This window comes from Ailuropoda melanoleuca, chromosome 17, assembly GCF_002007445.2.
Source record: "Ailuropoda melanoleuca isolate Jingjing chromosome 17, ASM200744v2, whole genome shotgun sequence".
NCBI lineage: Eukaryota > Metazoa > Chordata > Mammalia > Carnivora > Ursidae > Ailuropoda > Ailuropoda melanoleuca.
In genome coordinates this window covers 3,406,203-3,428,281 of record NC_048234.1, presented here as the reverse complement: position 1 = coordinate 3,428,281, position 22,079 = coordinate 3,406,203, and positions in this window count along the sequence as shown.

The following is a 22,079-nucleotide window of genomic DNA, read 5'->3' as shown; positions in this document are numbered from 1 at the left end:
TTAGGTTTGCAAGAAAATCGGAAGGAAGGTGCAGAGATTTCCTGTACACCCCCTGCCCCCCAAGACATGCATAGCCTCCTTTGTTCTCAGCATCACCCACCAGGATGGTACGTTTGTAACCAAGGATGAACGCATGTTGACACATGGTCATCACCCAAATGCAGAGCTTACGTCAGGGCTCGCTTCTGGTATTGTGCATTCCGTGAGTTTTGGAAAATGTATAATGACCTATATCCACCATTGGAATATTATACAGAGCATTTTGAATGCCCTAGAATTCCTCTGTGCCCTGCCTACTTATTTCTTCCTCTTCCAGCACCCCGGGCAATCACCGATCTTTATTGTCTTCGTAGCTTTGCCTTGGGGATGTAATTGTTCACAAAACCATCTGATCTTATTTTAGGAGGACAAGTTTTGTTAATTTCCAGACTGTATTCGCGTGGTCCCATCTACCCAACCAGTAGGAGATTATCTCGAATTCATTTATCACAACTGTACCCTCTCAACTTGAATTGCTTCAGTACTAGCTGGCCAAGCCAGCGCGCTCCAAAGAACGCCCGACCTTTACAGGAGTCAGTCTCTGCTGCTGCTCCCCGAGATTGGGGTACACAGAGGTGGGCGTGCCGTAGAGAAGATACATGCTGCTTGTCTGGGAGTATGACTTCAGCTTCTACGATATGTCTCCTTACAGGGGAATTTGGGGGCACACTCTGTGGTCTCTAAGGTCAGAGCATAAAACCTATCCCACAAGTTTGGGGAAAATCCTACAGGCTGTATCTAAATGACATAGTAACAGCCCAAACAAAAATCTAATTTTGCTTCTTAGCTCAGTGTTGACTGAACTATTTAGTTAGTTGTGTTGGTGTGCCTGTTGTATCAGAGAGACACAACGTGGTCGTGGCATAAACAAGAGAAACTTATTTCTCGCTCATGTAACAGGCTGAGCATAAGTCATCCAGACTTTATATGACAACTTCGTAGTTGGGGAACCATGCTCCTTCTATCTTGTTGACCCGCCTGCCCGTACTTGTGGCTTTCATCTCATGGTGCATAATGGCTGCCCAGCAATGGCCATCGTATCTGTGTTCCAGCTAGCAAGAGGAGGAAAGAGAAGGAAGGAGGCATTCCTCTTCCTTTCAAAGGCGTGACGTAGAAATTGCACTCTTCAGTATGTATCTGTATTCCAATGGCCAGAATGTAGCCGCACGGCTGCTGTAATCTAAAATTTCTTTTTTTTTTTTTTTAAGATTTTATTTATTTATTCGACAGAGATAGAGACAGCCAGTGAGAGAGGGAACACAAGCAGGGGGAGTGGGAGAGGAAGAAGCAGGCTCATAGCAGAGGAGCCTGATGTGGGGCTCGATCCCATAATGCCGGGATCACGCCCTGAGCTGAAGGCAGATGCTTAACCGCTGTGCCACCCAGGCGCCCCTGTAATCTAAAATTTCTAAACATTATATTATTGTAGAAGAAAGGAGAATGGATGTAGGAGGACAACTAGGAGTCTCATCCACGTTTGGACTCCACTAGTTTGAGGTCTTTCTGAATCCTCACTGTCATATAAAATTTCTTTATCTCTTCTGTTGTGTGTCAAGTGTGCCTTCTGAGCCCTATGGAAAACCCTTAAAAAATGGCATTCTGTATCAAATCCCCCCAAATATCCATCTACAGGTGAAGGGTAGACACAACGTGGCATATACGTGCAGTGGAATATTATTTAGCCTCCAAAAGGAGTAAAATTCTGACATGTTCCAATGTAGATGAACCTTGAAGACTTGATGTGACGCAAAATGAACCAGTCGCAGAAGGACGAACACGGTATGGTTCCCCGTATATGAGGAACCCAGAGTCGTCAAACTCGTAGGGACAGAAAGACCAGTGATTACCAGGGGCCGGGGGCTAGGAAGAGGGTACTGGGGAGTTAGCATTGCATGGGTGTGGAGTGTCAGTTCGGGAAGATGAGGAAGATCTGGAGACGGATGGCGTGGTGCCTACCCGACAACGTGAACGTCCTTAATGCCACGGAGCTGTGTCTTGAAAAAGGGCGTGCTTTAAAGGGCCCAGAGCTCAGTGCACACGAAGGCCGTCCACACCCTTTTAGATGGGGTTACGGAGCCAGTGGCGCATCCCTCTCTCTGTGCCCTTCTTCAGCTCGTGCTTCTGCACGTTCTCACGAGGCGCTAGCAGGACTCGCTCAAATCCAGAGATGCTATTTTCGTGCATTTTCTTGTCTTACTCTCCGTGAAGCCATTCCAGCTCCTGGTGATCCCCGGGTCCTTGCCTGTGTGTTCCCAGACTGCCTTTAATGGGCATGCGGAGAGCTCTGCGGGGGGCGGGTCAGCTCAGAGACTGTAGCTCTCAATATTCTGTGCTTTTGATGTTCTCTAAAACTGGGACAGCCTTTTCTAGTATCTGTCTCTTTGTCTCACTCTCCATATTTCTCTTGTACATCTTTTCATTTTCTCTAGTTCTTCAAAGATGATCGGTAGCAGTCCCCTTTCACAAACTCTGGTTTCCTTATGACTCGGAGATGTATGTATCCTCATCTGCGATTCTCGGCTTCTTTTAAGCAGCAAACTCTCTATTTGACTTCAGAGCCGTCTGTGGTGGCCGTCTGTCCTCTGGTCTCCTCTCACCCCCTTGTTGGTGTGATCTTCGGAATCCTAAGGCTCCGCCTGGTGTGCCAGGCGCTGGTCGAAGGTTTGGCTATGGCCGCACAAGGCCCTTGAAAAAACCTGTAACGCATAGCCTGCTGTCCAAGGCCATTCCCATCTGACACCCCAGCCCATGTGGCAAAATTTCCCACTGTGCCCCGTGTCATACTTGATCTTCCAGTGGAGCTGATCAACTGCCCTTCCCTAAAGATATCATGCTTCCTCATTCCCGTTGCCTCTGCCAATCTTCCTACCACTGAGCCTGAATCCCACCTCCGTCCATCTTCCCACCACTGAGCCTGAATCCCACCTCCATCCATCTTCCCACCACTGAGCCTGAATCCCACCTCCATCCATCTTCCCACCACTGAGCCTGAATCCCACCTCCGTCCATCTTCCCACCACTGAGCCTGAATCCTACCTCCGTCCATCTTCCCACCACTGAGCCTGAATCCTACCTCCATCCATCTTCCCACCACTGAGCCTGAATCCTGCCTCCGTCCATCTTCCCACCGCTGTGCCTGAATCCCACCTCCATCCATCTTCCCACCACTGAGCCTGAATCCCACCTCTGTCCATCTTCCCACCGCTGTGCCTGAATCCCACCTCCATCCATCTTCCCAAGCTGTGCCTGAATCCCACCTCCGTCCATCTTCCCACTGCTGTGCCTGAATCCCACCTCTGTCCATCTTCCCACTGCCGTGCCTGAATCCCTCCTCTATCCTCTTCCCACTGCCGTGCCTGAATCCCTCCTCTATCCTTTTCCCACTGCTGTGCCTGATTCCCAACTCCTTCCATCTTCCCACCATTATGCCTGAATCCCACCTCTGTCCATGTTCCTACCATTGTACCTGATTCCCACCTCTGTCCATCGTCCCACCATTGTGCCTGAATCCCTCCTCTGTCCTCTTCCCACTGCTGTGCCTGATTCCCTCCTCTGTCCATCTTCCCACTGCTGTGCTTGAATCCCGGGGCAGTTTTTCCTTCCTGAAGAGTTATCTTGGGAATTACCCTGTCAGAGAGGCGTTGCTAATTGACCTTCTCCCTCCTCCAGGTTCTTATAGCACCTGCCCCATACTGACCTCCACTGGATGCCTCACTCATTGGATACAGTCCAGTGTGAATGGTGCTGCTCTGAACTTTGTGGTGTGTGTGCTTCGAGTAAAAGTCTGGGAGTGGAATTGCTGTGTCATGGGCCATGCACAGGTCACACTTGAGTGGGCACTGCTAACTGGTTTTCCACTTGATAAGCAGCTGTCCTGGTTTGTACCCCACCCCCCATCTGCAGCCGTGAGGGTTCAAGGTGCTTCACATCCTCACAAACAGGGTTTTCTATGTTTTTCATTTTGGCCATTCTGGTGGGTGTGTGGTGGTGTTGTGTCGTGGTTTGAATTTGCATTTCCCTTATGACTAATGAAATTGAGCACCTTTTCGTGTTTCTTGGCCATTTGGAGAGCCTCTTTCGTGAAAGATGGATTCAAGTCTTTTGCCTGTTTTTCTAGGGATTTCTGTCTGTTTCGTACTTTTCGTTGTTGTTGGTGGTGGTCCTGTCACTATGCATGGTGACCTCTCAGGAACCCATCTTCCCATCTGACCACAAGCTCCTTGAGATTTCTGGACCCCCCAGTGCCTACTAAGACCCTCCAGGAGTAGACCTTGCATGTGTGCTTGCTGTTGGTTGAATAGACCCTCTTTGATCCCTACTTTCCAGTAGACTGACCATTCTCCTTGAGAAGGAGTCTTGGAGGAAGTAGGCGCTGGAGCCGTTCTGCTTTCTCTCGAGCACCTGTAACTATTGCCCTACCCGCCCGGAGTGGCTAGCCTTATCCCCAGGATTGCTAGCCTTGTCCCCAGGCTTGCTAGCCTTATCCCCAGGCTTGGCTTCTGAAAAGAACTCTGCAGGCCCTTTTTGGTGTCTTTGGTGCTTTTCTCCAGCTTTCCTTTCCTGACATGTTCAGACCTCCCTTCTGTCTTTGATGTACATCCCAGGAATCACGCTTCCAAGACATCAGATAATCAGGGAAACAACAGTTTATCAGATGGCTTGATTTTAATGGAAGGAAACTTTCCAGCTGCGGTCCAGGTGAATCAGGCCCCCGTCCTGAGGCCTGGCTGCGAATCAGTTTGACGATTCATACGAGAAAAGCAGCATCCGTATCTCAGTCAAGCGAGGTGTGCGTGATCCCATGTCCGTCTCTCTTCTTTTGTCGTCCTTGAAGTCTCTTTACTGTTCCCTCGTTCATTCATTATCCATTCATTCATCCAGCAAATATGTGCCAGGCACTCTCCTAAGCCCTTGTGGAGCTAACATTCTAATGGGGCTGGAGGAAAGGATGGGCAGCAAGTTTGATAAACAATAAATAACATGTGCAGTGTGTCCGTTGGCAGTAAGAGGTGGGAAAAATAAAACAGGATGTGCCAGGGGTGGGGTTTGCCAGAAGTCGTCCTCCTTGAGAACCTAACATAAAGACTGGAAGTACATGAGGGAGGGAGCCTAGCAGACATCTAGGAGAAGAGCACTCCAGGCAGCAGGAAGAGCAAGTGCAAAGGTCCTGAGGCAGGAGTGCACCTGGTGTGTTGGCTGTGGTCATTCAAGCCCCCGGGAGGTGGTAGCTTCCAGGCGGGCATCAGCAGAGCTCAGGATCTGAAACGAAGGGCGGTGTATTAGTCATGTTTGTGTCTGCCACAGCATCGAGCAAAATATCTTGTGGTCATATTCGCTTGATAAGGGAAGTTTTTCTTTGAGTAAATGCATTTAGGTTGGACACCGTCTAAAGGCTTCCTCCTATCATGGCAAGCTCCAGCTGGCTAGTCCGATCTCTTACTCGACTGCTCAGAGCGCCAAGTGCAAGGCTTCTAGCAAATGAGGCAGGAGCTGCTCCACCTTATGACCCAGCTTGGGAAGCCACACGCTGTCACGTCTGCTGTCATCAGTTGGTCGAAGCAATCACAAGCCCGCTCAGGCTCCACTTCTTGATGGGCGAGGGGACAAGGCTGCTCGGCAGAAGAGGCTATGGGATGGAAGATGATGGGGTGACCCCATCCTGGGAAAATGCAGCCTCGTCATGTACCTCCTGTTTTCCCTGGGGAAGAATTCTCGTCTTGTGTTGTCACCAGGCTGTGGAGGGTTTTCAGATATTTGCTGGACAGCCCGGCCAGCATCAACTCCCAGCAGAAGGTGCTGGGACCAGCGGCCTCCCTCCTCCCACAGCTGCCCATCCCCCTGCCCCAGGGATGAGGACCCCCCACCCCCAGGCGTGGGGATGGTGGGGAGCCGGGCACAGAGCTTGTGCCCTGCAAAGTAAGTACACTCCCGGGACACAGCCGACGACCTTGTGTCGCTATCTTTTTGCTCATGTGATAACGGATGATGGTGTCTTCAGATTGGAGAATGCCCTTGTTCTTAAGGGGGGTGTTAGACTGAACCGTATGAACTTGCTGATACTCGCTCGGGTTTGATACTGTTCTATCTGGTATTTAGCAGTGAGTTGTCATGATACCTGCAATAGCAGCTTACTTTCATTTTTTTAATAATAATTTTTTATTATGTTCTGTTAGTTACCGTACAGTACATCCTTAGTTTTTGATGTCGTGTTCCACCATTCATTGTTTGAGGCTTACTTTCAATTGGTTCAGCAACAGGTGTGTGTGTGTATGTGTGTGTGTGTGTGTGTGTGTGTGTGTGTTGTCAACTTAAGGATCCCTCTGCCCACTGGCATAGCACCCAAATAGGAGTAAGGCCCAAGGCAGACTGAGGCAGGGCCCCTCTGCCTGCCTTCCACCCGTGACCCCCACCCATAGCCCGACCCTGACCCGTGTCTGGCTGCAGGTGGGGCTCGTTGGGCCTGCAGGCCGATCTGTGCGGCCCGTAGGACTTGCCCCCAGCCTGCATGGGTGACACGAGGTTGCTCAGTCTCTGTGCATACAGACCTCCTCCCCTGCTGGAATGGCTGGCAGGGAAGGAGGCATCTGTCTGCTCAGGGCCTGGGGCGTCTGCTGTGGGTGAGGCACGGGAGTGGGCAGGGGAACCACTGAGTGGGCTCTGGTTAGGGATGAGGAGGGAAGAGGGCTGGGGCAGGGGAAAGGGTGCAGAGAGGGGTTCTCCAGGGGCCGGGGGGTGGTTTCCTGGAGGGGTGGGCAGGCAGGAGCAGGGTACGCTTCCTGGGGAGGGGAGAAGGGGGCTGACCCTCAGCTCAGCTCCAGGGTCCGTACGTCCCTCCCAGGCTTTTTTTTTTTTTTTTTTTTTTTTTTGGCTTTTATTTATTTATTTGAGAGAGAGAGAGAGCGCCCACAAGCGTACAAGTGGGGGGAGGGGCAGAGGGAGAAGCAGACTCCCCACTGAGCAAGGAGCCCAATGTGGGGCTCTATCCCAGGACCCTGAGATCATGACCTGAGCCGAAGGCAGACACTTCACCAACTGAGCCACCCAGGTGCCCCTGTCCCGGGCTTTTGAAAGAGGCAGGACCGTGTGTGTGTGTGTGTGTGTGTGTGTGTGTGTGTGTTTGTACTGGGGGAGAGCCACTTGCAAGAAGTCCCGGGGTGCCTCGCCCTCCTCTAGGGGTAACTTGGCCCCACGGGCTCGCCCCAAAGCCCCTGCACCACCAGCCTGGAAATTCTCAGAGAAATCGACAGGCCTGGGGAAGCCCACGCACGTGACCCCTGGCGGGGTCTTCCTGCAGAGAGGTCGCCCCAGCGCTCCTGGCCCCGCGCCCCTGTGCACCCTGGAGCTGCAGACCTCTCCGGCAGCCACATCCTGTGCCCCGGGGTGCGCGGGGTGCGCGGTGCTCTCGAAGCACAGGCCAGATGTGCAAATTCTGCGGCTGTGCCCGGGGTGAGTGCAGCACGGCTTGCTTTTCTTGGAAATCATTGGTGATTTGTTAGAAAAACAGGAAACACTGGGGCTGCTGCTGTGCATTTTGACTTTTCTGTTTTTGTTTTTGAACTTTTTTCATCTGTCCCAGGCCCAGGACGTGTTAAGGGTATTTCTGGCAAACCCTGGCCTTCAAGCCCCCTCCTCACCATTCATCCCCCTGTCACTCATTCTCTCTCTCGCTCTCTCTGTTCCTCTTGCTTTGTGCCCCCTTCTCGCCCCCCCCCCCGCCCCAGTCACTGCTGTGGTGAGCAGGCAGGGCTCCAGAACCCTGGAAACAGGTGTTGTATCTCGGTGATGCCGTCACTCGGTGATGCAGGGGTATGTGCTTCTGTGGAGTTGGGCTTCCCTGCACCTGTCTCACCCCCACCCCCCGCCTGTGGTCCCCCCACCTTTATCACCGTGGTTAGACAGGAAGCAAAGTGGTCTCTGTGCACCGGGATCACTGCAGCTGGGGCTCCTGTCCCCTTGCCGGGGGACGGAGGGGGGGTGACGTAGCTGGGAAGGGACATGCTTCATCCCTCCTGGGTCAGACTGGAGCTGCAGGGGCCCTCAGAAGGCACTTTTTCTCTGGAGACACGGAGGCCAAAGCAGAGGGGACTCTGCACGGGCCCCAGACAGGGTGCCTTGACTAGAGAAAGAATGGGAAGGGGCTGAAGAGGTCTGGGTCCAAGCGCAGGCTCTGCCCCAAACCACCTCCTCCCTGGCTGTGTCTCCCTGGCAGGAGGTGTGTGGGAGGGTGGGGGGTGGAGTGGGGTGGAGCTGTGGTCATTTTGTGCACTGAGCCTGTAGTAAAAGGCCAGAAAGTCCCCCCTTTGGTGCTCACCACTTGGTGAGTTTCCCCTGGGTCTCATCTTGGGCGAGCTCTGAGCATGCCTGATGGTTGGTTTGGGGCTGTATTCAAGTATTTTTGCTGTCCATTCCCCTCCCCATCATGGGCCACTATGGAGAGGCCCATCTCCCATTTTATGGATGAACAAACTGAGGTCCACAGAGGTTACACGGCTTAACCCATTGTTTTCTGTTACCCAAGCAGGCCCCCAGGAGGCCGGAGGGCCAGTTGCTCTCTACCCAGGGAACTGCTATGCCCCTTTGGCCCCCCTTGCCGGGCTCTGGCCCAGGTTTTCATTCAGTGTCTCTGTACCACACATTTAGCTGGGGGCTCCCCCTCTCCCAGGGGAACCGCGCTTAGGGGCTGCCCTTCTGAAGTCATACAAGAAGTCTGATATGAGAGATTAGAAACTCCCCAGACCTCTCCAGGGTGTTATTTTAAGAAGGCATCAAACTGTCTGAGAGGGCTAGGATGGGTCAGACTAAGAATAAGATGGGAACCAGCAGGAGAAATGGAAACAGTATTTAGGGCGCTTCCCAGAAGAGAAGTGCATTTGAGGAGTTCCAGAGTAGGGAAGGAGAGCGAGCAGGAAGGTGACCCGTCCTCACAGCAGGACTCCTGAATACCGTGACCAGCCAGAGGCAACAACAGGCCCTGCTCTCCTGGCCCACGTGCCTGTTCCTCTGGGTCACGCAGCTTCCGGGGAGCAGCGGCTCTCACCCAGGGGGTCCAAGAACTTGCGTGGGAAACATGCGCCCTTTTTGTCGTCACCCACCTCTAACTGAAGCTCGGGGTTTCCTTCCATTATGAACGCAGACAGCAAGCCATAGTCACATTAGCGGCACCTGTGACCTGGTCCCCAGCAGAAATCCAGATGCGGTCCTATCACTTGGTTATGTTGCGAGCACCTCAAATGTCATTTATGCTTTTGACTACTTTCAAATGATGATAGTGCTTAGACCCGCGGCTGGGTTTCGTTATTTAACGTGTTAACGAAAAGAACATAAATGACCATTTCACAAGGTTGACTATTACAAAAAATTGGGAACTGTGTTTCAGCATTATTCATTTCCTTGCAGTCCCATGTATTTTGTTCTGTGCGTTAGAAACATTATTCTGAAGAGGAGTCCGCAGACTTCAGATCTAGGGCATAAAAAGGTTAGGAATTCCTGCTGCTAAAGCAACTAGGGAAAGAATTCTAGATGTTACCTGAGAGCTGAGGAGGGCTTTGATGTTGGGCAGACCTGACTGGCATCCTTCCTGCAGACCCTGAGAAAGTGACTTTATTTCTCAGAGCCATAGTCTCCTCCTGTGTCAGTGGAGGTAAAAGGTCTATCTTGAAAGCTTGCTCTGTGCATAAGCCTGCCTGGTTGGGTGCCTCCTTCCCATGATGGGAAGGAGTTGGTGGTAGTGGCAGTGGTTTATTTAAGCCCACGAGACTCAAGCAGGCGTCTTTGTTTTATTATTACAGAGGAGAGTCCAGGCTAGGCTCCTTTCTTACCGTCCTTCATGCAGAAGGGCAACCTGCACACCTGGATAATGTCTCTCATTTTATTCTTTTGCTCTGAGCTGGAGCAGGTGGCCTTCAGGTATCCAATATGAATGTTGATCCATAAACTGACGTATTAAGAACTAGCCATGATATGGCCATATAGTGGAATACTATTCAGTCATGAAAAGGAATACATACTGTAATACACATGGATTAATCTAGACAACACACTAAGTAAAAAACAAAAAACTAGATGCCAAAAATGGTATGCTGTGATTCCGTTTATATGAAATGTCCAGAATAAGGAAATTCATAGACACGGAGAGTAGATTAGTGTTTGCCAGATGATGGGGGAGGGAGAAGTCACTGCTACTAGGTATGAGGTTTCTTTCTGGAGTGATGGAAATGTTCTGGATTTAGATTGTGGTGATGGATACACAACAGAGTGGATATGCTGAAAGCACTAAAGTGTGCACCTTAACATGGTGGATATTCTGTTATGTAAATTATATCTGAATTTTAAAAAGTTAAAATCACTACCAATCCCATGGACATTAAAATAAAGGAATATTATAAAAAACTCTGTATCCACAAATTTGATAACTTAGACAAAATGGACCAATTCCTGAAAGACACAGTCAAAGCTCACACAAGGATGAATCATTGGAATAGATCTATATCTACTAAAGAAATTTAATCAATAATTAATAACCTTCCAAAACAGAAAGCACCAGGCCCAGATCTGGTGAATTTTACCAAATGTTTAAAGAACAAATGATATCAGTTCTTTACAATATGTTCCAGATTGTCTATGTAGAAAATCTTAAAGAATTGACCAAAAACAAACCAACCAGCCTGGAACTAATAAGTGATGATGGGAAGGTTGCAAGATACAAGATTAATACAAAGAAGTCTGTCATTTTCCTATATACCAGCAATAAGCTATTGGAATTTGAAATAAAAACTATAACACCTTTGGCATTAGCACTAAAAAAAATAAATACTTAGGAATAAATCCAACAACATATGTACAGAATCTATATTAGGAAAACTACAAAACCCTGGTGAATGAAATCACAGAAGATGTAATAAATGGAAAGATATTCCATGTTCATGGATAGGCAGACTCAATATTGTTAATATGCCAGTTCTTCCGAACTTGAGCTGCAAATTCCATGCCATTCCAATCAAAATCCCAACAAATTACTTTGTCTGTGTCAACGAGCTGATTCTAAAATTCGTATGGAAAGGCAAAAGATGCAAAATAGCCAACACAATATTGAATAAAAAGAACAAAGTTGGAGAACTGACACTTCAACTTCAAGATTTATTATAAAGCTATAGTAACCAAAATAATGTGCTACAGGTGAAAGAATAGACAAATAAATGAGTAGAATGGAATCAAGAGCCCAGAAATAGTCCAACACAAATATGATCAACTGATCTTTAACAAAGAACGAAGGCGATTCAATGAAGAAAGGATAGTCTTTCTAACAAATGATGCCGGAACAATGGGGTATCCACAGCAAAAAGTAAATGGAGACATTAAGCTTTCACAAAATTAATTGAAAATGGGTCATACACCTACATGTAAAATGGAAAAACCATAAAACACCTAGAAGATAATAGGAGAAAACCTGGATGACCTTGGGTTTGGCAATGAGTTTTTAGGTACAATGCCAAAAGTATGATCCATGAAAGAAAAATTTGATGAGTTGGACTCTGTTAACATGAAAACTTCTGCTCTGTTAAAGACACTGTAAAAAGAATGAAAAAACAAGCCATAGACTGAAAGAAATTATTTGCAAAACATTTTTTTGATAAAGAACTTGTATCCAGAATATACAAAGAATTCTTGGAAGTCAACAATAGGAAAATAAACAACCCAATTTAAAAATAGGCAATAGTGTAGAGACCAGGAGAGGCAAGGGTTGGCGGTGGGGGCGGGGGGGGTTGTCCCTAAGAGTGCTGACTGTATTCTGCTTCTTGATCTGGGTGCTGCTTCTGTGGCTGTGATCACGTTGTGAAAGCTCATTACACTACTCTTATGATCTGTGTACATTTTGTACATAACGTCATACTTGAATAAAAATTTCACTTTAAAAAATAAAAATAAATTGGCAAAAGATCTGAACTGCTCACCAAAGATATACAGATGGCAAATAAATATATAAAAAGAGGCTCGGCATCATATGTCCCAAGGGAAATTGGAAGTTAAAATGAGATACCGGGGCGCCTGGGTAGCGCAGTCGTTAAGCGTCTGCCTCCGGCTCAGGGCGTGATCCCGGCGTTCCAGGATCGAGTCCCACATCGGGCTCCTCTACTGGGAGCCTGCTTCTTCCTCTCCCACTCCCCCTGCTGTGTTCCCTCTCTCGCTGCTGTCTCTCTGTCACATAAATAAATAAAATCTTTAAAAAAAAATTAAATAAAATGAGATACCAGTACCTCACCTATGAGAATGGCGAAAATCCAGAACACTGACAACACCAAATGCTGGCGAGGATGTGGAAAAACAGGAACTCTGGTTCATTGCTGGTAGGAATGCAGAATGGTACAGCCACTTTGGAAGACAGTCTGGCGGTTTCTTAGAAAGTTAAGACTTTTTGCCACATGATCTAGCCTTTGGGCTTCTACGGATTTGCCAAAAGGAGTTGAAAACTTTTTTCCACACAAAGACCTGCACCTTTATTCGTAATTACCACAAATTGGTATCCACCAAGATGTCTTTCAGTAGGTGAGTGGAGAAACAAATTATGGTATATCCATAGAACGAAATGCTATTTGGTAATAGAAAGCTATGAGGACACACAAAGCCACAGAGGGACCTTAAATGCATATCACTCAGTGAAAGAGGCCAGTCTGAAAAGTCTACGTAACGTATCACGCCAAGCGTGTGACATTTTGGTAAAGGCAAAACTGTAGAGACAGTACAAAGATCAGTGGTTGCCAGGGGTTGAAAAGAGAGGAAGGGATGAATAGATTACAGCACAGGGGATTTTTAGAGCAGCAAAACAATTCTTTATGATACTGGCATGGCAGGTACATGGCATTTTGTATTTGGTAACTGTCGATAACACCGTATAATTGTATAACACAAAGATGGAACCCTAAAGGGAACTGGGGACTTTGGTTATTGCTGTTGTATCAATAGCAGTTCATCCATTGTAACAAATACACCGTAGTAATGGAAGGTATTCATAAAAGGGGAAACTGTGGGCGGGAGGGAGTTGGGGGGTCAGAAGAAGTATGTGGGAACTCTGTACTTTCTGTTCGTGTTTTTCTGTAAACCTACAACTGCTCTACAAATCGCAGTTGATGAAAAGAAAAAAAAGCACCCATTTCTTGCCTCTTCTTACATCCATTGAAATCTAGCTCTGAGTTTCACCCGTCCTGCCAGGAGCTGTCCAGGAGCTCAGAGTTTTTCATTTTCCCCCCACAAACCTTCCCCGACGTGGTTGCCTTCTTAGCACGGAGGCAGTGAGGGGAGGGAACGGTATACAGAAGGAGACACATTAATAGCATGGTAAATCGTCCTGTACTTAGGAACGGCTCCCAGAAAGCTTGCCTTCGGACCTGAATCTCTTCCTTCAGTCCCAGGAAGGGAAATACAGGAGGAAGGAGGATTCTCTGGGGCAACCTGTCCCCACCGCGGGTAGTCAAAAATGACCTGCTCGACACCTCCGAGGACTGACTCACTGCGAGGTTACAGTAGATGTGATTTCCCCCAAAGCCTGAGGAAGATCCCCTATTGGTCGTATGATCACAGCATCGTGGCCTCATGTCGGGGTGGGGCTTTTGGTTTGCAGAGCACATTTGCTCACTCACGTGTCCAGGGAGGATCTGTCGGGGGCCTTGCACCAGAGGCTGGACATAGAACCAGTTGTATGGTGGATGGGCCGCCTTTGGAAAGCTGAGAGCCCAGTAGAGGAAGCAGTTACAACATAGGCATAGGGGGACCGGGGGCGGGAGTGGGCACCCAGCCCAGCCTGCGAGTCAGGAAGGCTTTCCTGATGAAGTGACTTTATACATGTAGATAGAAGAATGCATATTAGCCACAGCAGAAGCAGGGGAAGGTGGTGGAAATGTTTCAGGCAGAGGGAGTCCAGGCAGGAAGATGTCCATTATGGAGAGGGAAGGGGAGGGTGTGAGACTGGCCAGGGAGGAAGGACCCAGACCTCTCAGGATTCTTACAATCCAGGTTGGGGGTTGAACCTTGTCCTAAGGCAACGAAAAGACCATTAGCTTTAAGGGACAGGGAGGGAGTGATAATCAGATGCACATTTTGGGGGACAACTCTGCGTAGAATACCACTTCTGTGCTGTATCCCATCTAGGCTCAAAGAAAATGCATGAGCGTAGGTATGTATGTGGGCATATTCATGCACGTAAAAAGGACTGGAAGTATAACAGATCGGACAGGTGGCAAATGTCCGTGTGTTTGAAAGAGGAAAGTGGGGTATGCGTGGGGTGCAGATCAATGGTCAGGCTGAGAAGAACTTTAAAGATTTATTCTGTACCCATAGGAATTGCATGAGTCTTCAACAACATTTTTTATTGAGGTCTGGTTTGTATGCAGTGAAGTACACACATTTTATTGCACAGTTTGATGAGTTCCAGAAAATAAGTATACCTGTTCAGCCTGTATTCTTAGCAAGAGATAGAATATTTCCATCATCCCAGAAAGTTCCCTCTGCCCCTTCCTGGTCAGCTCTCCTGGTACCAGCCAGAGGTAACTGCCGTTTTTATTTTTTTCACCGTAGATTAGTTCCGCCTATTCTAGAACTTCTGGTAAGAGCAGTCATGGAGTATCTTTCTGTGTCCAGCTTCCTATGCACACCATGTTTTTCTCTTCATCCATACTGTTACTTGCACGAGCAGTTTGCTTTCTCGTTTTGTTTTGTTCCTTGCGTTGCTGAGTAGATGGGTAAACATGTGCCAAATATGTTCTCGCATTCGCTGTTGATGGATCAGGCTGCTTCCCGTTTGACGCCACGATAATTGAAGCTGCTATGAACATTTTTTGCACAAGTCTTTTTGTCAATGTATGTCCTCATTTATTTTGGGTAAACAAGCAGAATTATTGGGTCAAAATGGTAGGTATTTATAAACTTTACAAAGCCGCCAAACAGATTTTCAAAGTCGCTGAACCATTTGATGCTTGTGCCATATCCTTGCCAATTTGGTATTGTTAATCGTGTTAACGTTAGCTATTCTGGTATAGTGTGATCTGGTTGTGGTTTTAAATCTCCATTTCCCTGAGAACTAATGATGGCGAGCATATTTTCACGGGTGTATCAACCACTCGGCTATCTCTTGTGATGCGTCCATTCCTATGTGTTCAATTCCAAGATGCAAGTCATTTGTCAGTTATGTGTATCGGGAATATTTTCGCCCAGTCTATAGCCATTTATAATCTGGTCATTTCAGAAGTGTTATATAAATTGAATCATACTGTAGATCATTTTTTCGGATTGGCTTTTCAATTCATCATAATCTTCTGCAGATTCATTCTGTTTGTGGTGTGTATCAATGATTATTTCCTTTTTATTGCCGAGTAATATTCCACAGTATAGATGTACCGTAGTTTGTTGAACTCCTACCCCCACTAAAGGACATCTGGGTTATTTTCAGTTTGGGGCTATGACGAATAAAGTCTCTATAAACATTCATGTACAGGTTTTGGGGTGAATATAACTTTTCATTTCTGTGAGATAAACTCCAAGGGGTGCAACTGCTGGGGCATATGGCAGTTCTAATGGATGTATTTAGTGCTATGAATTTCCCTCTCAACCTGCTTTAGCTGTATCCCACAACCTTTGATATGTTAGATATTCCTTTTCATTCCGTTCAATGTACTTTTGGATTTCCCTTGAGACTTCCTCTCTGACCCATGGGTTTTCCAGGTGTGCGTTTAGTTTCTAAGTGTTTGGAGGTTGTCTGTTATCTTTCTCTTTGCTTTCTAGTTTGAATCCACTGTAGTCAGAGAACACACTCTGTATGATTTCAGTTCTTTTACATTTGTTGAGGTTGGATTTATGGCCTGGATATGGTCTATCTCGGTACATGTCTCATGGGTACTTGAAAAGAATTTTGCTGGCATGGGGTGGGGTGTTCTGGAAGTGTCGATTAGATCCTGTTGGTTGATGGTGTGACTTAGTTCTTATAGGTCTTTGCTGGTGTTCTATATAGTTGTTCTCTAAATTGTTGAGAGAAGGCGGTTGATGTCTCCAGCTGTAATTATGTGTTTGTCTAGTTTTCCTTTCCATTTTATCAATTTTTACTTCATGTAGTTTGCAAAGTCATTGTTTGGGGAAAAACGTTGAGGATTGCTGTGTCTTCTTGGTGGCTTGACCTTTTTGTCATTCTATAATGTCACTCTCTGCCTCTGGTAATTTTCTTTCTCTGAATTGTACTTTTTCTGATATTAATATAGCCATTCCTATTGTTGTTTTTAAGTAATGTTTACATGGTATGTCTTTGCCCACGTACTACTTTCAATCTGCCGGTATCATTATATTTGTGAGTTTATTATGGACAGCAAGCCATTGGGTCATGTTTTGCAATCCACTACTGATCTCTGTCTTTTAATTGATATATTTACACATTTAAATTTAATGAAATTATTGATATGTTAGGGCTTAGTCTGCTATTTCATTATCTGTTTTCTGGATTTGTTTGTTTTTGTTGTTGTTTCTGGGTTCCTCCCCCCCCGCATCCGCCACCTTCCTCTGCATTACTTGAACAACTTTTAGAATTCATTTTCACTTATCTGTAGTGTGTTTGTATATATCTCTTTGTATAGCTTTTTTAGTCTCTGCTCTACCTATTATATTTTATATACACATCACAGTTGAACGATGTCATTTTACAGTTCTAATGGAGTATAGAAGCTTTACTTCCCTTTAGGCCCCTTTACCTTTTCTCATTTATAATATGATAGTCTTAAGTATTTACTCTGCATACACTTAGAACCACATCAGATGGTGTTATAATTTTTGATTCGACCATCAAATATAATTTAGAAAACACAGGAGGAGAAGGAAAATCTATCGTATATATCTAGATATGTGCTTGCCATGTTCTGTCTTCATTCCTGATGTTTCAAGGTAATTTTTTCTTTTTTTAATCATGATCTTTCTGTTGAGAGAATTTCCGTCAGTCATTCTTTCAGGGTTTTATACTGGTGACAAATTCCCTTAGCTTTCCTTCCTCTAAGAATGTCTTAATTTCTTTTTCATTCCTGAAAGGTATTTTCTCTGGCTGTAGGATTTAGGGTTGGCTGTTCATTAAGCATTTGAAAAATGTTGTCCGTTCCTTTTGGCCTTCATGACTTCTGATTAGAAATCCACTGTCATTGAATTGTGTTTCCTCTAAGAGAAGGTGGTATTCCTCTCTTGCTGCTTTCAAGATGTCTTTACTTTGTCTTTAGTTTTCAGAAGTGTAACTGTGATGTATCTTGGTGTGTATTTCTTGGCTTTATCCTGTCTAGGGTTCACAAAGCTTCTTGAATCTGTAGTTTTATGTATTTTGCCACATTTGCAAGTTTTCAGCCACTGTCTCTTTGAGTACTTTTCCAGCGTTGCCCTCTGCCACTTGGACTCAGACAATGTGCATGTTAGACCTTTTGTTAGAGCCCCACAGGTGCGTGAGGCTCTGTTCATTTTTCTCTAGTTGGTTTCCTCTCTGTTGTTCAGCTTGGGTAACATGGTTCTGGATTCAAGTTCATTTATTCTTTCCTCAGTCCTCTCCATCTGCTGTGGAGCCTGTCCACTAAGGTGGGTTTTTTTCTTTCTTTTTTTTTTTTTTTTGTTTTTGTTTTTAAGATTTTATTTATTTGACAGAGAGAAACACAGTGAGAGAGGGAACACAAGCAGGGGGAGTGGGAGAGGGAGAAGCAGGCCTTCCCGCCAAGCAGGGAGCCCGATGCAGGGCTTGATCCCAGGACCCTGGGATCATGACCTGAGCCGAAGGCAGATGCTTAATGACTGAGCCACCCAGGCACCCCTCCATTGAAGTTTTTATTTCAAGTTATTGTATCTTTCCATTCTAGAATTTCCATGGCTATGCATTCCTATCTTCTATTTCTTTTCTGAGACTTTCTGAGTTTTTATTTGTTTATAACTGTCCATCGAAGCATTTTTTATGACGCTGCTTTAAAAGCTTGGTCTTTTTTTCACTCAATTGATATAATTCCCTTCATTTCATTCCTTGTCCTTGGTGTGACAGGTTATTTTCCATTGACAACTGGCATTTGGGGTATTATAAGAGTTACGAGGCTCTGGATCTTATTTAAACCCCGTTTTAGCTGGCTTCCTCTAACACTTCCCTGTATGGACGGGGCACTGCCTCATTACTACCAGGGGAGGGTGGAAGTCCAGGTTTCATTCTCAGCTTTCATTGACAACAAGGAGGTTCTCCTTATTACTTCTGGGTGGAGTGGGAATTGTGGCTTCCAGCTAGGGTTCCACTGATGCCTCCCCGCCTGGGAGGCACAAGGATGTCTCATTACTGCTCCATCAACACCATTGGGTAGAGGAAGTGACCTCATCACCGCTGGGCAGCAGTGAAAGTCCTGACTCTCACTAGGCTGCTTCTGACACCACTGTAGTCAGGGGGTGGGACTGGGGGGCTCTTGACTGTCGGTGGGGCTGGAAGTCCAGGATCCCTGATAGGGGGCTCGTTACTGGCAGAGGAGAGGAAAGGCCTGGGTTTCTCAGACACCACCCATTGGGGAAGGAGGGGTCAGGCCCCTCATTAGCGCCCGGCCAGAGCAAAGTTTAGGCCCCCCATTTGGCCTTTGCTAGCGGAGATGGTGGCATTGTTTTTTCTGTGGTGTTTGGCTGGAGTAGAGCAGTTATTATCTAAAACTTTTGTGTCTTGCTAGGCTGCCTCTTTCCTGATCTTTGGCTGGAAAGAGCAGGCTTTTATTGGGGCTTTTTCTGTCTGTACATTGGTGTTTCCAGGTTGTTGGCTCCTCAGGTCCAAGTCTGGGATATATGAGGCAAAAAGGAAATCCTTTTCGACCATGTTCACCATCATGTCCCTTCTTATTCTCAAGATCCTTTGCCTTCTCTCTCCTTCGTATGTTAGTTTTATATATAATGTCCAGGGCTTATAGCTGTACTTAGCAGGAAGAACAGGGACAAGTACATCCACTCCGCTTTGCCAGACCATCGTCTATTTTTCATATACTTAACACCTGTTATTTGTGTGATCAAAAATAATGTATAAATATATGTTACTATAAAAATGTTTTTAGCTAAAGTAAAAATGGTATCTAATCTTGCCCCTCAGAGATAACCACTGGTAATACTTTGGCAGGCAACCCTATATGATTTTTTTATATGTAAAGATTTTTTATTTTTGAGTAATCTCTACACCGAACATAGGGCTCGAACTCACAACCCTGAGATCAAGAGTTGCACGCTCTACTGACCGAGCCAGCCAGGTGCCCCTTTTTATTTTTATTTATTTATTTATTTATTTATTTATTTATTTTTAAAGATTTTATTTATTCATTTGACAGAGAGAGAGAGACAGCCAGCGAGAGAGGGAACACAAGCAGGGGGAGTGGGAGATGAAGAAGCAGGCTCCCAGCGGAGGAGCCCGACGTGGGGCTCGATCCCAGGACCCCGGGATCATGCCCTGAGCCAAAGGCAGACGCCCAACGACTGAGCCACCCAGGCGCCCCAAGGTGCCCCTTTTTAGATGTAGATATAGGACTTTAAGAAAACATAATTGCGGGGCGCCTGGGTGGCACAGCGGTTAAGCGTCTGCCTTCGGCTCAGGGCGTGATCCTGGCGTGATAGGATTGAGCCCCACATCAGGCTCCTCTGCTATGAGCCTGCTTCTTCCTCTCCCACTCCCCCTGCTTGTGTTCCCTCTCTCACTGGCTGTCTCTATCTCTGTCGAATAAATAAATAAAATCTTTAAAAAAAAAAAAAAGAAAAGAAAACATAATTGGAAGCATCTTAGGATCCTTTTGGTCACACTTAGGAGAAATGAACTTGTGCTAGGTAAATTAAAAATAAAAAAGAACTTAGCATAAGGATATCGGGGGTATCTTATAAAACCCAACCAAGCAAAGCTTCTCGAAGGAGTAGACTCTTCTCCCTCACCTCCTTTTCTCTCCTCAGCCTATTCCATTGGGTCTTCTAGCCCCCTACATATTCATTCCAGGTCGCCAAAACCTCCATGTCACCAAGTCCAATGGCCACTTCTCTGTGCTCATGTTTTGGATGTCACAGCAGTATTCCATTCTCCCTCCTCGCACCATTCTTGTTTTGAGTGTCTGTGACATCATTGTCCCTTCTTACTGCATGAAGCTCACCTTCTTAGCATCCTCTTGCCGAGTCTTCACATACCACCTCTTATTAACACGGATGCTCAAAATGTGATATAATGCGGACAGAGTGGGACTTTTGTTTTCTCCTCCCAGATTGTCCTCTCCCCAGATTTCCCCATGTCAGCCAATGTGACACACCAATCTTCATGAACAGGGAAGACAGAGGCAGTCAAGCATCCAGAAAGGGGGGCACAGACACTTGGGGGCCAAACTTTAATCAGCCCTGATGCTGGCCCCGCCCACCTTCCATAGAGATTTTGGCTAGAACTGAAGCCTGGATTTCCTAAATCCATTTCCATCTGATTTAGACGGGATACCCAAACCATATCAAATACTGGTTTTCAGTGTGGACCGTGAGCTTTTCTGTGTCGTTGTTGAATGTATTTGGTGAGCCTGGGGAAAGACTGCGTCAGCACCTGCTGCCCTAATATCAGTGACTAGCCCCTCAGAGTCCTAGGGAGTTCTAGATTGGGCTAACTGGGACTCTCGAAATCAGTGTCTGTTTCGTAAAAAGTTGTAAAAACCACACCTGGCCAAGTATCAGGACGAGTTTCTGATTTCAGTTCCGTCCACAAACCTTGATGATTTCTTTTCTTGTTAAGAGAAGTTTCTCTTGCACCAATAAACCATATTCATGAATGGGATGGAAAGGGAGGAGGTGAGAGATTTCTTTCTTAAATAATTGGCAAGAGTTGAAAGAGAGGGAGGAGAAGGAGGCTGACGAAGACGGATGTGTCCGTGTCTGAGATCAGTCACCTGCTGTTGGAAGGATGGAGGGAAGGTGGCGGTGCTGAGTGGTTTTCACTCTGGGAGGGAGGAAAAGGTGGCGGAGGGAAGGAAAAACGGATGAGACCAGTCTGTGCTGAATCTCTTCCAACGGTAAAGCATCTGGAAGTCAGAACGCTCCGTACAATCTTCTTTACCCAAAACTGTGAAATAGTCACTCTGTCTTACAAACCGGAAATGATCCTGCCTACAGCGAGCGGCCTGAGTGAATGAGACGCATCACGATGGCCACCATCTTTTGCCACATCCAGAAAAATCAAAAAGCTGCCCGTATATGCGTAATTGGCCTTTCTCGAGTTTCTACACTTACATTTATCTGTTGCTTTGTTACTGGGCAAGCATTTGCTGGCAGACAAGACAGGTTCTGCATTTGCAAGGTGGCACGATTGAAACAACCTCTGGGGCCAAGTGCCCAGGGCTTAGCCTGGGAGTTTATACCTTGGTAAATTCCTGTAGACTTTCTCTTGTTCCTCATCTTGGCAGTCATTTCAGTTTGCCCGTCTTATGGTCCCCTTTATTGCTCAGGGATGCTAAGTTGCTAGGGCATGCCAAGAAAGGCCATTCATCATTTGCCGGCTGAGAGAGCCCTCTGTGCCTCACTCTTTTTCATCTGTAAAATGGGGACAAGAATGTGTCTGCCTCCTATGAGTTAATTTGTAGAAAGAACCTAGAACAGTGCCTGGCACGTAGTAAGCCCTCAGTTAGCATTAGCTGCTATTATTATAATTATTATAGGCAAAGGCAGCATCAAGTATCCCGTTTTCTTCTCTGTATTCTTCCAGATGATTACCTAGGGAGAAGGGAGTCAGAGAGAACTGGGTTCAAATGGCTCAAATATTCCTGCCTATGGTACTTGCTAGTTGTGTGACCTTGGGAAAGTCATATGGCCACTGGGGCATTCCTCATCCTTGTATGCTCAGAGTTTTACAAAGTTGCTAAGAAGGAACGAGATCGTGGGCTTCAAGCCCTAAGTGGTTTCTGGCATAGAGTCACAGCTGCACGCACGTTAGTGTCTTTCTTCTTCCCTTCCCTCATTTTATTTCCTCTTGATCTTAACAACAACATTGGTATTCCCAAGCAGCCCAGCGCCCTCTTCTTAGT